General features: G+C 46.0%; 2 non-coding genes across 2 annotated transcripts; both read left to right on the forward strand.

Moving 5' to 3' along the window:
• The first annotated feature begins 4,280 nt into the window (after positions 1-4,280).
• Positions 4,281-4,352, forward strand: trnag-ucc (transfer RNA glycine (anticodon UCC)). Its single transcript has one exon. It is a non-coding gene; the product is annotated as a tRNA-Gly (tRNA).
• A 444-nt stretch (positions 4,353-4,796) lies between these two features.
• On the forward strand, positions 4,797-4,868 carry trnaw-cca (transfer RNA tryptophan (anticodon CCA)). Its single transcript has one exon. It is a non-coding gene; the product is annotated as a tRNA-Trp (tRNA).
• Positions 4,869-15,203: the final 10,335 nt, after the last annotated feature.

Raw genomic sequence — 15,203 nt, forward strand, 5'->3', positions numbered from 1 at the left:
ACAAGGTCCCTCATGGCAGACTGGTACAAAAGGTGAAGTCACAGGGGATCAGGGGTGAGCTAACAAGATGGATACAGACCTGGCTAGGTCATAGAAGGCAGAGAGTAGCAATGGAAGGGTGCGTTTCTGACTGGAGGGCTATGTCTGGTGGTGTCCCGCAGGGATCAGTGCTGGGATCTTTGCTGTTCGTAGTATATATAAATGATTTGGAGAAAAATGTAACGGGTCTGATTAGTAAGTTTGCAGACGAAAAAAGGTTGGTGGAATTACGGATAGCGATGAGGACTGTCAGAGGATACAGCAGGATTTAGATTATTTGGAGACTTGGATGGAGAGATGGCAGATGGAGTTTAATCCGGACAAATGTGAGGTAATGCATTTTGGAAGATCTAATGCAGGTAGGGAATATACAGTGAATGGTAGAACCCTCAAGTGTATTGACAGTCAGAGAGATCGAGGTGTACAGGTCCACAGGTCACTGAAAGGGGCAACACAGGTGGAGAAGGTAGTCAAGAAGGCATACGGCATGCTTGCCTTCATTGGCCGGGGCATTGAGTATAAGAATTGGCAAGTCATGTTGCAGCTGTGTAGGACCTTAGTTAGGCCACACATGGAGTATAGTGTTCAATTCTGGTCGCCACACTACCAGAAGGATGTGGAGGCTTTAGAGAGGGTGCAGAAGAAATTTGCCAGGATGTTGCCTGGTATGGAGGGCATTATGGAGGGCATTAGCTATGAGGAGCAGTTCAATAAATTTGGTTTGTTCTCACTGGAACGACGGAGGTTGAGGGGTGACCTGAAAGTGGTCTACAAAATTATGAGTGGCATAGACAGAGTGGATAGTCAGAGGCTTTTTCCCAGGGTAGAGGGGTCAATTACTGGGGGGCATAGGTTTAAGGTGTGAGAGGCAAGGTTTACAGGAGATGTATGAGGCAAGTTTTTTTACACAGAGGCTAGTGGGTGCCTGGAACTCGCTGCCAGATGAGGTGGTGGAAGCAGGGACGATAGTGACATTCAAGGGCATCTTGACAAATACATGAATAGGATGGGAATATAGGGAGACGGACCCAGGAAGACTATAAGATTTTAGTTCAGGTGGGCAACATGGTCGGCTCAGGCTTGGAGGGCCGAAGGGCCTGTTCCTCTGCTGTACTTTTCTTTGTCTTTGTTCTTTGTTGTAAAATCTCCCCTCTTTCCTCTTGTGTGACTGTGTTATCTGCATCTTCACTCTGTTATTGACAGGTCTTCCCTGATGTTAATTAAACTGCTTTCCGATATTTCAGTATATTCTCTACCGCTGAACTGTGATTTCTACTGTGGAACCGAGATCTCTACTGTGTAACTGCTCTCTGCTGTGGAATATGATCTCTGCTGTGAACTGTGCCTCTGCTGGGAAACGGCGACCTCTCCTGTGGAAATGTGCTCTCTGCTGTGTTACTGTGTTCTCTGCTGTGAAACTGTGCTCTCTGCTGTGTTACTGTGTTCTCTGCTGTGTTACTGTGTTCTCTGCTGTGGGACTGTGTTCTCTGCCGTGAACTGTGCGCTCTGCTGAGAAACTACGATCTCTCCAGTGGAAATGTACTCTCTGCTGTGAAACTGTGCGCTCTGCTAGGGAAACGTGGACCAGATGTGATGCAGCTGAGGATGCTGAGTGATGTAACGTGGACATGGTGAAGTTACTGGCCAGACATTTCCGAATTCTATTTTTGTTTTGAATGGACAGCTACAATCCACGTGTTTATTCCAGGACACAACAATGAATAAAAATGAATCAGTGCTGAGCAGATTCTAACATCCCACACCTCCACTTTGTTCTTATTGAGAACCCCGTCCTCGATGGAAGCTTTTGCTCTCCGAATCAGACCACCACCTCCTGGGAATACAGCAGCGATACCTCCAAGATCTGATCTGTAACAGAATCACAGAATAATAGTGTCCCCTCGTGACTGAGGGGAACAGGTGCTCCCTATCCGCCCTGTCTATACCTATCATAATCTTGTACACCTCGATGAGTTCACCCCTCAGTCATCTCTTTTCCTGCGTGAGAGAGAAAACAAGCCTATCCACCTCTCTTCATATCCTAAATGTTCCATCCCAAGCACCATCCTGCTGAATCACCTCTGCAACCCACCCAGTGCAGTCACATATTTCCTAGAATGTGGTGACCAGAATTGCACACGGTACTCCAGCTGTGACCTCCCCAACATTCTATACAACTCCACCATGACCTCTCTGCTTTTGTAATCCATGCCCCGATTGATAAAGACAAATATCTCAAATGTCTTTTCCACCACCCTATTAACCTGCCCTTCTGCCTTCAGAGATCTATGGACAAACACTCCAAGGTCCGTTTGTTCCTCAGGACTTCCCAGTGTCAGGCCATTCACATTAATCCAATAATAATAATATTATATTCTTTGTTGTCACAAATAGGCTTATATTAACACTGCAATGAAGTTACTGCGAAAATCCCTACCAAATGGATCACATCTAATTTTGCAGCGTGAAATTTCATCAGCCACTTTTCTGCCCATTTGACCATCCCGTCTGTATCTTCCTGTAACTCAAGACACTCAACCGCACTGTGAGCTTGAAACTCAGTGAAAGGATTTCACCCTCCTCTCGGAACCTGATCACCACCTCAATCCCAACATTCAGCTTGGGTGGGCAGACAAGACAACGTCCTTCCCGCAGGCTCCCCAGCACAGACTGGATAATATCCCAAACTCGTATCCTGCTATTGTCACATTGCTCCACCACCTTGTTCTCTTCACAAAACGCCAGGAATCTCAGACCAATTCTTCAGACCTTTGATTCTCTCTTCAAACAACATCTTGTCCCTGATTAAGTCCATCTTGAGAAGAGGGGCTCGGTATTCTGAGTTTCTCTGCAGACATCCGGTTGCTGTTGATGGACCAAAAGAGGCCTCGCGTCTGAAAGAAAGCTTCTCTCACAGCCCTGTGAGCATGTCTCCATTAGACGGTGCAGTCAACACCTGCAGAGTAGATAACAATGGAGAGAAGTGTGAGCAATTTCAGCGTCACAATTCTCTGGACATAGAATTCAAAATATAATATTACTGAAAATACTGAACTGATCCTCTGGGAGCAGGACTCAAGTCAAAGGGGAAAGTCCAGTGGATTTTTAGTGGAAAGATTTAACAACTGGATGATGGCAGCTGAAATCAGTCATTGCGTTACAATCTCTGTAGATATTCTACTGAATTTAAACCTGCAAAAGGCATATTTTCCGACTAGAAATCCAACACATTTCCCCCTGTTGTGGAGGAAGTTCTCAATCGCACAGGTGGTCAAACGGAATAAGGCTGGGCTGGGATTTGAGTCCAGATTTGTCTTTAGGGAACAGACACTTGACCGGACGAAGCTACAGAGTCTGAGGATGTTCAGCTAATCACAAGGAAATACTGGAAATACTGTACGGATCTGTAGTATCTGTGAAAAGAGAAATGGTTAACATTTCACAACCTGACCTTTCATTGGAACGATCTGTTTCTCTCTCCACAGAAGCTGCCGGATCAACTGAATATTTCCAGCATTTTCTGTCTTTGTTTCAGATTTGCAGCATCCACAGTATTTTGCTTTTGGGTCAAAGGACAATGACTTTCCTTTCCTGCTCTGAGGGTTTTTGCAGGTCCCTCTGGCTGTGATTATCGCTGATTCGGCCAAACATTTACAATCTATCATTAATTGACCGCGAGAATGGGCGGTGAGGGGATTCTGGAACCGCTGCAAGTCCATATGGTGTATGTCCACACACAGCGCTGTTAGGGAGGGGTTCCAGGTTTGGATGGTGCCTCGCGGAGGAAAAGTCAATTTCTGGAGTGGGATTCGAGCCCTGACCTCCAGAGGAGACTGCGACCTGCGCTCGGCCATCCTGACGTAGTCGAAAGGTTAGTTGCGTTTGGGCCGAAATCGGGTGCTCTTTCCGAGGGTCGGTGCCGACTCGATGGGCCGAATGGCCTCCTTCTGCACTGGAGGTATTCTATGATTACTGAAATAGGATGAAAATGGCAGCATCAGCACACAAGGACAAGTTAAGGTCTCAGGCCAGAGTAAGTGTCCTGTGTAATGACACATAGAATGTACATTTATTGTGGACTGGTGCCGTCTCCTGGCTGAACCGGAGCCATGCGACACGAACACTTTCATTCAGGAGCATTTTAAATTGGAGTGAAATAACTTACGCAAATTAAGTATTTGTTACGAAACAGTAAATCAAACTGATCTAAAGAACCAAAAGGACACATCTCCAATCAGTGACCGATGGTGGTATAGTGGTGAGCATAGCTGCTTTCCAAGCAGTTGACCCGGGTTCGATTCCCGGCCATCGCAATAATAAATTGGAAACTTTGCACCTCTTTGTGAGTTTCAAACTGAGGAAGGAAAAAGGTTCTCACTCAGAATTTAGTGGCAAGTACAGCGAGGAGTGAAATAAGTAACTCTCTCATCATTTTTAATGTGGTTTCAATATGGACAGTGTTCCACTATTCACTGCCCGAGCCCTCCGACAAAACTAAAAATCACAGCAATTTCACTTCAGCCTCACGAAGTGGACCAAACAGAGACACAACAGACACGTTACAGACGAGGATGGGATTTGAAGCCACGTGTACAGAGCACAATGGATTATTGTGCATCACCTTAACCACGTGGTACAGCTGCTTTACTTCAGGGCCCTTTCGTATCCCTCAATCTGACTTCTCTGCGTTTATTTCGCACAGTTCGGTGTAAATAAAACATAAATCTATGAGGAGAAACCCGTAATGGTCCGCACTTGGGCTTGTGGCGCAACGGTAGCGCGTCTGACTCCAGATCAGAAGGTTGCGTGTTCAAATCACGTCAAGCTCAGGATGGTTTTCTGCCGCTGGTTCCAGGAATTTCTCTCTGTGGGAATGTTCCCGAAATGACTCCGTTCAAAGCCGCAATGCTGGTAAATCTTTCCGGATATTTCAGATTTACCCGCTCAGTTTATATTTTTGAGCAGTTTCATCAAACATTCGGATAGCTCAGTCGGTAGAGCATGGGACTCTACCTCCCAGGGTCGAGGGTTCGAGCCGCACGTTGACCGCTTCCATATTATTATCTGAGAATATTGAACCAACTGTGCTAACCATTGTGCTACCGTGCTGCCCAACCAGTTGGTTCAATCTCACTGCTCGTGGGTGAGACCAGAACTACTGGGCAGTTAAAAACAAGGTTGTCGCTCTTTTTCGGACGGAGATGAGGAGATTTCTCCCTCTCAGAGAGTTGCGCGACTTTGGAACTCTGCCTCAGAAGGCCGCGGAAGCGGGACATTGATTATGTTTAAGGTGGAGATGGGGAAATTCTTGTTCAGCAAATCAAAGGTTTATCGGGGTTGCATACAACCATTGCATTCAGCCAGTTACCTGGGTGCACGAGCGTGCGGTTTTTTATTTGATATATCAGTTCCACACCATAGTGAAACGGTGTTAAAATGTCGTTTTCATTTCTTCACGTGTTCTCCACTGATATATTCGCTGCAATAACTTCTCTGGGCACAAAGCACAGTAGCACAAGTGGCTAGCACTGTGGCTTCACAGCGCCAGGGTACCAGGTTCGATTCACTGCCTGTCCGCGGAGTCCTCACGTTCTGCCCCTGTCTGCGTGGGTTTCCTCCGGGTGCTCCGGATATCTCCCACAGTGCAAAGTCGTGGATTAGGTGGATTGGCCGTCCTAAATTGCACTAAGTGCCCATACGTTACATACGGGACAAGTCTTCATAAATAGAAGCGTCATCCGGGCCCTGGGTCACTGCCCGTCTGGAGTTTGCTCATTCTTACCATGTGTGCGTGGGTTTCCACATACCTTGCACATCTTTGGGTTTCACCCCCACAACCCAAAGATGTGCAAGGTATGTGGATTGGCCACGCAAAATTGGCCCTTAATCGGAAAAAAAAAAGAATTGGGTACTCTAAATTTACACAGAACTAAATAAATAAATAGAACCGCCGAGCACAAATGCAAGGCCGCTATGGAGATTCTTCATAAAATGCTGCAACAGAAATAGACAATGTTGGATAACTCGGCTGGTCTGGCAGCATCTGTGGAGAGAGAAACAGAGTTACAGTTTCCAGTCCAGTCTGACCCTGCTTCCCATTCTCTGTTTCCCGCTGCCAGGTCTGCTGAGATTTTCCAGCTCTGGGCGACTGACATGGACACGGTGGGCGGAATGGCCGCACCCTGTGCTGGAACCATTCTATAATTCTAGTAAGAAGTCTTACAACACCAGGTTAAAGTCCAACAGGTTTGTTTCGATTTCACTAGCTTTCGGAGAGCTGCTCCTTCCTCAGGTGAATGAAGAGGTATGGTGCACAAACATATATATAGACAGATTCAAAGATGCCCGACAATGCTTGGAATGCGAGCATTAGCAGGTGATTAAATCTTTACAGATCCAGAGATGGGGTAACCCCATGTTAAAGAGGTGTGAATTGTGTCAAGCCATCATCTATAATTCTAAACTGTCCTCGTAATTGAAACCTTCTATGCCTGTATCATTCTGTGGAGTTTAACCTGTTACGCTCCTCCTCATCTGAGCAGATCCTGTGTATACGGAGAGCCTGTCCATCGGGGATGGCTTCTTTAATGTGTTTAGGGTGGAAGCTGGAGAAGTGTGAGGTTATCCGTGGGTTTGCGGTAAAGCGAAGTGCTGAGGTGACCGCCCTTGATGGAGACGAGTGTGTCCAAGAATGCAACTGATTTTGGAGAGTAGTCCATGGTTGGATGGAACTTATGGATGTCATCGTGTAGTCGTTTCAGTGATTCTTCGCCGTGGGTCCAAAGGAAAAAAAATGTCATCGATGTATAACGTTGGTTGAAGGTCCTGTGCGGTTAGTAGGTCCTGTTCAAACCTCTGCCTGAAGATGTTGGCATATTGGGTGCGAATTTGGTCCCCATGGCTGTTCCGTGCATCTGGATGAAGAACTTGTTGTCGAAGGTGAAGACGTTGTGATCCAGAATGAAGCGGATGAGTTGCAGAATTGCATCTGGAGATTGGCAGTTGTCGGTGTTGAGTACTGAGGCTGTTGCAGCAATGCCGTCGTCATGGGGGATGCCGGTATACAGTGCCGAGACATCCATTGTGACGAGGAATGTTCTTAGTTCAACTGGTCCATGGGTGCTGCATTGCCGCCGCTACATTAAAGTTCTGAATACATTTTTGGACTCCCCTCATTCCCTCCTCCAGCAGATTTTTGCCGGGTAAATATCCTGATTCCCTCATTCTCTCGAACAATGAAATGTCGCTTGGCTTTGACACTACCCAATAGACAGAGTGGTTCCGACCTCACTACCCGATCAATGCAATCGGAACAAGACTGAATTTTCAATTCTCGCTCTTCCAACACAACTCGATGCAATCCGGCCTCACAACTTGGACTGGATTGTCACATCAGTGATTGCAGATCCATCTTGGAAAAATGCCCACTTGGGAGAAAGCAGGATGGAAAATCGACAATGATGGGTTTCGAACCCAAGCACGGAGAGCTCAATGGATTAGCAATCCGGCCCCTTAACCACTCGGCCACCTCATCCCGTAAACGCGTTGGTCAAATCGAAGGCTTATCAGGTACAAACAACCATTGTATTCAGCCAGCTGCGTGGATGCTGTTTTTACTTGAGGATAAATTCAGAATCCCACACCATGATCAAACGACCTTTAAATACCCTTTCCGTTTTTTTCACGTGTTCTGCACTGATATATTCGCTGCAATAACTTCCCGGGAGCTCAAACCTCCTCCCGATTTCGGTCAATGACACCATCCGGTCTCGTCCGTATTTTTGAACCCGGGACCTCTGGCATTTTATCGCAGCTGAGAATCAGTGGCAATATCAGGAGTGGGATTGAACCCTCGTCTCCAGAGGAGACTGACACCTGATGAATCCAAACGGTTCTAGGGGATTGGGCCGTGTTGGGGTGCTCTTTCCGAGGGTCAGTGCAGACAGGATGGGCCGAATGGTCTCCTTCTGTACTGGAGGGATTCTATGGTTACTTAACCAGGGTGCAAACGGCAGCATCAGGCCACAAGGGCAGCACGGCAGCATTGTGGGTAGCACAATTGCTTCACAGCTCCAGGGTCCCAGGTTCGATCCGGCTTGGGTCACTGTCTGTGCGGAGTCTGCACATCCTCCCCGTGTCTGCGTGGGTTTCCTCCAGGTGCTCCGGTTTCCTCCCACAGTCCAAAGATGTGCAGGTTAGGTGGATTGGCCATGATAAATTGCCCTTAGTGTCCAAAATTGCCCTTAGTGTTGGGTTGGGTTACTGGGATAGGGTGGAGGTGTGGACCTTGGGTAGGGTGCTCTTTCTAAGAGTCGATGGGCTGAATGGCCTCCTTCTGCATTGTAAATTCAGTAAATTCTAAGGACAAGGTGAGGTCTCAGGCCAGAGCAAGAGTCCTATGTAATAACACACAGAACATCAGAAGTAAAAACATTTATTGTGGACTGGTGCCATCTCCTGGCTGACGGGGAGCAGTGCGACACGGACACTTTCATTCAGGAGCATTTTAAATTGGAGTGAAATAACAGAAACAAAGCAAGACGTTGTTTACGAAACAAAGCAAAGCATCAAAGGACTCAACATTCGGCAGTAAGTGATGGAGGGATACTTTGGAGCATCGCTGCCTTCCAAGCAGTTGATCCGGGGTCGATTCCCGGCCATCGCAATAATAATTTGGTCGGAGGCGTTTGCGTGATTCCGTGTGTTTCGAGCTGAGGAAGAGAGCTGGAGAAAGTGAGGTGGCTGGAGGCAGGAATCTCCGCTTGTTCGAAATAGTCTGGTTGGATTGTTCGCATCCGTCCGAGTGGCGAAACTGGGATCTCGGTTTCTGTAGTGATTTATTATTGGATATTGTTATATATAGAATTGACAATGCAAATGGAGGCCATTCGGACCATCGAGTCTGCACCGGCTCTTGGAAAGAGCACCCTACCCAAGCCCACACCACCCTATCCCCATAACCCAATAACCCCACTCAACCAACACGAAGGGCAATTTAGCATGGCCAATCCACCTAACCTGCACATCTTTGGACTGTGGGAGGAAACCGGAGCACCCGGAGGAAATGCACTCACACACGGGGAGAATGTGCAGACTCCGCACAGACAGTGACCCAGCCGGGAATCGAACCTGGGACCCTGGAACTGTGAAGCTGATGAATGTGATATAAAATAGTTAATTTAAATGTATTAGTTACAGTAATGTAGATGTAGGCCAGTCTAATTCTAGTGAGTTCACAGACAAAGGATTTCAGAAAACATGGCACGAAAGGGGGAGGTGTGTCTGGTGGAGGAGGAGAAAAGGATGCTGGGTAACAAGAGGTCCAGGGTTAAGGAATGAGAAGTGAGCCAATTAGGATGTATGGCCAGGTCAGGAGGGGTATAGGATGACCTATGGGAATCTGTATGTGAAACTTGATGTCATTTGAATGTATTTGTAGAGATTCCTTTGTCTCCAATGGCACTCGATTCGGAAGACCCAGGAGGCAGCTTGTGTTCTGGGTTTGTGTGATGCGATTCAGACTTGCAAGTTGGTTAAAAATAAATAATGCTATGCCTACAAATGCATCTCGAGTTTTATTGAGGCCAGACTAACGGGTAAAGAATTCAATGTTTTGTCATTTGGTGCCGGAAACCCGGGATTTCTCCAGACGGTTAGCGACCAACTGCGAAATCAGAATTAGACTGATTTTTGACAAGGAAAGTGGAAACGGGCCCACAATGTGTGTAGCTGTAAAATAACCCACATTGGTTTTCCCCTCTTCTCATGGTCTGATTAGTCTGGTCACTCGCGGTTGGTACGGAAAGATCATCTCGATGAAATCAAAGGTCAGTCTGGGGATTAGAAAATTGAACTGATGGGACATCTGGCAAGATGGTTTAGTTCCACGAGAGTGTTTTGGAAACTATTGTTGATTAAGCGAAAATTGTATCCTTAGACTGTAGTGGCGAGAAAAGATACATTTTAAGAGAAACTGGATGCTGCGTGTTAGTTAAAGCAGAAGCCTCTCAAAGGTTTAACAGCAGCTTGAGATAGCTGGCAGCTTGTGGTGAAATTGGATACCTTTCTTTCGAGTCACTGAAACCCCAGCAAAGTTGCAGCTTGTGGTGGAATTGGATACCTTTCTTTCGAGTCAGTGAAACTCCAGCAAAGTTACGTTTTGAAGTAAGTAAAAGGTAAAGGAAACCAGTGGATTTCTCCACCTCTTTGATAAAAGTTAATTATTTTAGCAAGCAATTGATTGAAATTGCCAGAATCTTAAGTTTGAATTACTTGAAATAATGTTGATCTCATTTTATTTGTGAATTAATAGAAACTTAAAGAAACTCACTGACACCATTTTAAAAAGTGTAAATCTGGAGATGACAGTTGATTTTGCTCCGGTATAAATCACCACAGCTAACTGCTCCCTCATTGATAGCAGCCAACATTTTTGTGAATGTAAGAAAAACTTGTTGAAAGAAAAATTGTTAAGATAAAGAATTAATTAAGTTGTAAAAGTTATACAAGTTTGTGTTAAACAAATCGTAAATTCAGTTCTGAGTTGAGATCAGAGCTTGCAGGTTGCAGTAATTCAATTTGAATTTTCAAACATTTTAAGTTTTAAAAGAACACTGTTAAAACCTTTTAAATAATTTTGCCAAGTAGCAGAAATTGCCATTGGTCATAAATAGGCAAATACATTTTTAAAAAAAGATAGCCAAAGTATGAAAGCTAAAGAGTTAATTAGATTATGGAGACAAAATTGTCAACATGAGAGGGATAAGATCATGTTATTAAATTGGCAAGAAAATGCCCTTAAAATGGGGATTCCAATAAGTGAAAGGGGGAACCAGAAAACTCTGGAGGTCTTGAAAAAGGTGTGTGCATTCAAAAAACGCGCAAGTAAAGAGAGGGTGGACTCGAGAAAAAAAAAGAGCTACGTAGTTCAATAACTGACCTTGCATTGTCAGAAGCAGATGAGCACCTAGAAAATCGGACCATGTCGGGTAGAGTCCCGACTGCACCAGTAGCATTGTCTGCACTAATTCAGGAATCAGCAGGGTATGATAATTTATATCCAGTCACTGCACCCCAGATTCAAATCATGCCAGCCTCTCCAGCCCCTTCGGTTGATAGCTTGCGTCCTAATTCAGCATCTTCACCGTCTGTTAGAGAAGGGGAGCTCTGTTCAACAAACCCAGTTAGCTCTAGGACCCGATCTCGGACAATGAGAGCGGGGCCTGATCATATCCAGAAACAATCACGCATACCACCTAGATCCCTTCAGACCGATATGATAGGACAGAAAAGTATGAGAACAAAGAAAGAGGATGGGAATGGTTCTGAGAAGCTGGAGCTCCCCCTAGTCGCAGGGAAGGGCGTCGAAGTCTTTGAAGAGCCAGGGGAATCCGCTAGAGCGCCCGCTAGTGAGACTCTGAGACAGTTGCCGATTAGGAAAATACCAAACCCTGATGCTGTAACGGCGGCCGCCCAGCCCACGATAGACGTTTATTTCCCATGGAGACCCAGTGAGATGATGGCTATTCTGGCTGCAATCCCAGACAGGAAGAAATCTCCTGCTGCTTTCGTGGATTACCTGAGAACTACGATCTCAGTTTATCAAGCTAATTCTAGGGACATCTGGGCCCTAGTCCAGCAGGTTTTAACCCCAGCAGAGTACAGCAATCATCTCAATCACTTGCATTATGCTAGGCACGCCGCACTTCAGCAAGCCCATACTTTGGACGATGATAGACGGGCACAAATCCTGAATGCGTTGAATGTCACATTACAAAAGCCCATAAACATTTCTGCTATCTTAGACCTCAAACCTAAAAAGACTGAAGTGCCAGAGGAATTTCTGGAACGTTTTAATGAAATCTACCGTGGGCAGTCAGACGACTTGCCATACCAAAATGGTCAGAGTTCCCTTCAATGTTGTGCTATGTTAATGCATTGCCTAGCACCTTCCGTGGCTGCTGCTGTGAACTGTAATAACATGAATTAGTCAGAGAACGACCCTTCTCTGATGGCCAGGGCAGTCAGATTTTATTGGAAGGAGTGTGTAGGCCAGGAAGGAGGCTCAGTTACAAAGATTAAGACTGAGTATGTAATGAAAAAGGATGATCTGAGCTCCCAACCAGCGGCAGATACGGTGGCTGAGCAGCTGGAACCCCAATATTGTGACCTTGGGTGGGTGGATCAACATGGGGTAGGATATCAAACCCACCCAAATGGACCCTCAGCTCCTCTTTATGGCCCACCGTATGCACCAACAGCTTCACAACTCCCCTTTTCTGCACTTCTTTCCAAGAGCCGCTGCAGACTCGATGGGCCGAATGGCCTCCTTCTGCACTTGAAATTCTATCCCCATAACCCAATAACCCCACTCAAACAACACTAAGGGCAATTTAGCATGGCCAATCCACCTAACCTGCCCATCTTTGGACTTTGGGAGGAAACCGGATCACCCGGAGGAAACCCACTCACACACGGGGAGAATGTGCAGACTCCGCACAGACAGTGACCCAGCCGGGAATCGAACAGGGACCCTGGAACTGTGAAGCTGATGAACGTGATATAAAATAGTTAGTTTAAATATATTAGTTACAGTAATGTAGATGTGTAGGCCAGTCCAATTCTAGTGAGTCCACAGACAAAGGATTTCAGACAGCATGGCAAGGAAGGGGGTAGGGGTGTCTGGTGGAGGAGGAGAAAAGGATGCTAGGTAACAAGAGGCCCAGGGTTAAGGAATGAGAAGTGAGCCAATTAGGATGTATGGCCAGGTCAGGAGGTGTATAGGATGGCCTACGGGAATCGTGTATGTGAAACTTGATGCCATTTGAATGTATTTGTAGAGATACCTTTGTCTCCAATGACACTCGATGCGGGAAACCCAGGAGGCAGCTTGTGTTCTGGGTTCTTGTGAAGCGAGTTAGACTTGCAAGTTGGTTAAAAATAAATAATACTATGCCTAAAAATCCATCTCGAGTTTTATTGAGGGCAGACTGACGGGTAAAGAATTCAATGTTTTGTCAAAGCAATTCCACTATGCTACCGTGCTGCCCTTACCTTGTCCTTATTACCCCACTGTGGGGTATTCCTGGAAGTTATTATATAAACTTTTCCCCTTCGCTCTGTTAAAGGAATTGGAAACATTGTAAAACTCCTGGTTCTATCTTTATCAAATGATATGACTGTGTTAATAAAACATAACCCATTCCAGTCAGTGGAGATGTGGTATTGGCACCAGTAAAACTCACACACCACAGCAGATGTTGTCTGTTTCCCTCAGAGAAAGTCAATTGAAGAGCTTCCCGATTTCGTTACTTTGAGCTTCACAGTGATGTGAAATGACAAATGTCCGGATCACACTGGACGCAACACTTTGATACTAATTTACTGAAAAGAAAAGGCGGATGCACGGTGATAGCGACATGTTTACTTTTGGTGTGAGTGAGAATATAAATAGCAGAGGTTGGTTTATGGGTTATGGGCCCAGCACGCTTCCGCTGCGCCACTCCGCTCCTTAGGTCCGCCGTGTTCGCAATTACTGCTCTGAGGCAGCCAGATAACTATTTTTTTTTAAACGAGAACCCAAGTGTTGTGAAGCTCACTTTGGCTGGACAATAACATGGAACTTCAGCACGGCTGTAACAGACAGAGGAAGACACACAGAAAAGCAGGAAGAGACTATCAGGACACACACACACAATGACACACAGAAGAGGTGCAGTGCAAACCAGCAAGATACTGAGATGGACAAACTGGTTATTTAGGAAAACAGGGTTTTCTGTTGTACAAAGATAGGCAATTAAATGTATTTCTGCTGCGTAACTGTGCTCTCTGCTGTGTAACTGTGCTCTCTGCTGTGTAACTGAGCTCTCTGCTGTGTAACAGTGCTTTCTGCTGTGTAACTGAGCTCTCTGCTGTGTAACAGTGCTTTCTGCTGAGTAACTGAGCTCTCTGCTGTGTAACAGTGCTTTCTGCTGTGTAACTGTGCTCTCTGCTGTGTAACAGTGCTTTCTGCTGTGTAACTGAGCTCTCTGCTGTGTAACAGTGCTTTCTGCTGAGTAACTGAGCTCTCTGCTGTGTAACTGTGCTCTCTGCTGTGTAACTGTGCTCTCTGCTGTGTAACTGAGCTTTCTGCTGTGTAACTGTGCTCTCTGCTGTGTAACTGAGCTTTCTGCTGTGTAACTGTGCTCTCTGCTGTGTAACTGTGCTCTCTGCTGTGTAACTGTGCTCTCTGCTGTGTAACTTAGCTCTCTGCTGAGTAACTGAGCTCTCTGCTGTGTAACTGTGCTCTCTGCTGCGTAACTGCGCTCTCTGCTGTATAATTGTGCTCTCTGCTGAGTAACTGCGCTCTCTGCTGTATAATTGTGCTCTCTGCTGTGTAACTGAGCTCTCTACTCTGTAACTGTGCTCTCTGCTGTGTAACCGTGCTCCCTGCTGTATAACTGAGCTCTCTGCTGTGTAACTGAGCTCTCTGCTGAGTAACTGCGCTCTCTGCTGTATAATTGTGCTCTCTGCTGTGTAACTGAGCTTTCTGCTGTGTAACTGAGCTCTCTGCTGTGTAACTGTGCTCCCTGCTGTATAACTGTGCTCTCTGCTGTGTAACTGTTTTCTCTGTCCTGGAACCGTGACTGTGCCGGTGACAGATCTTCACTGTGTTTGGGTCTAAACATTCCCTGTTGTGTAAATATGTTCCCAGTTGTGGAAATGTGATCCGTCTGAATCAGAACCTTTCTCCGCCATTACTGAGACGAAATTTCAATTCCAGATTTATCAAATCTTGTCATGAAAGATTAGTTCAGGCCTGTGGATTCCCAGTCCCGGGACAGAACCTTGTATTCCTGTTATCAAAACAGTTCGTTCAGCTCAACATTCTGAGATGGAAGCGCCCAATATGGGGCTTGAACCCAATATGAAACAATATAGGGCTTGAATCCACGACCGTGGGATTAAATGTCCGATGCTCTGCCGACTGAGCTAACCGGGCTGCTGTCAAAAATATTATTAACCCTCTTCCTGAGGAGATTAGAATTTGCTAAGCAGCGAACCTTGTGTCAAACCGTTTACTAAAATTCCGATTAATTCTTCGGCCACAGTCGCTGGGAGCAGGGCTCGAACCTGCTGGGGAAGTCCAACACCTTAACCACTCGACCATCGCAGCTCGGTTCAAT

The sequence above is a fragment of the Scyliorhinus torazame genome, chromosome 24 (assembly GCF_047496885.1).
Source record: "Scyliorhinus torazame isolate Kashiwa2021f chromosome 24, sScyTor2.1, whole genome shotgun sequence".
Lineage (NCBI taxonomy): Eukaryota > Metazoa > Chordata > Chondrichthyes > Carcharhiniformes > Scyliorhinidae > Scyliorhinus > Scyliorhinus torazame.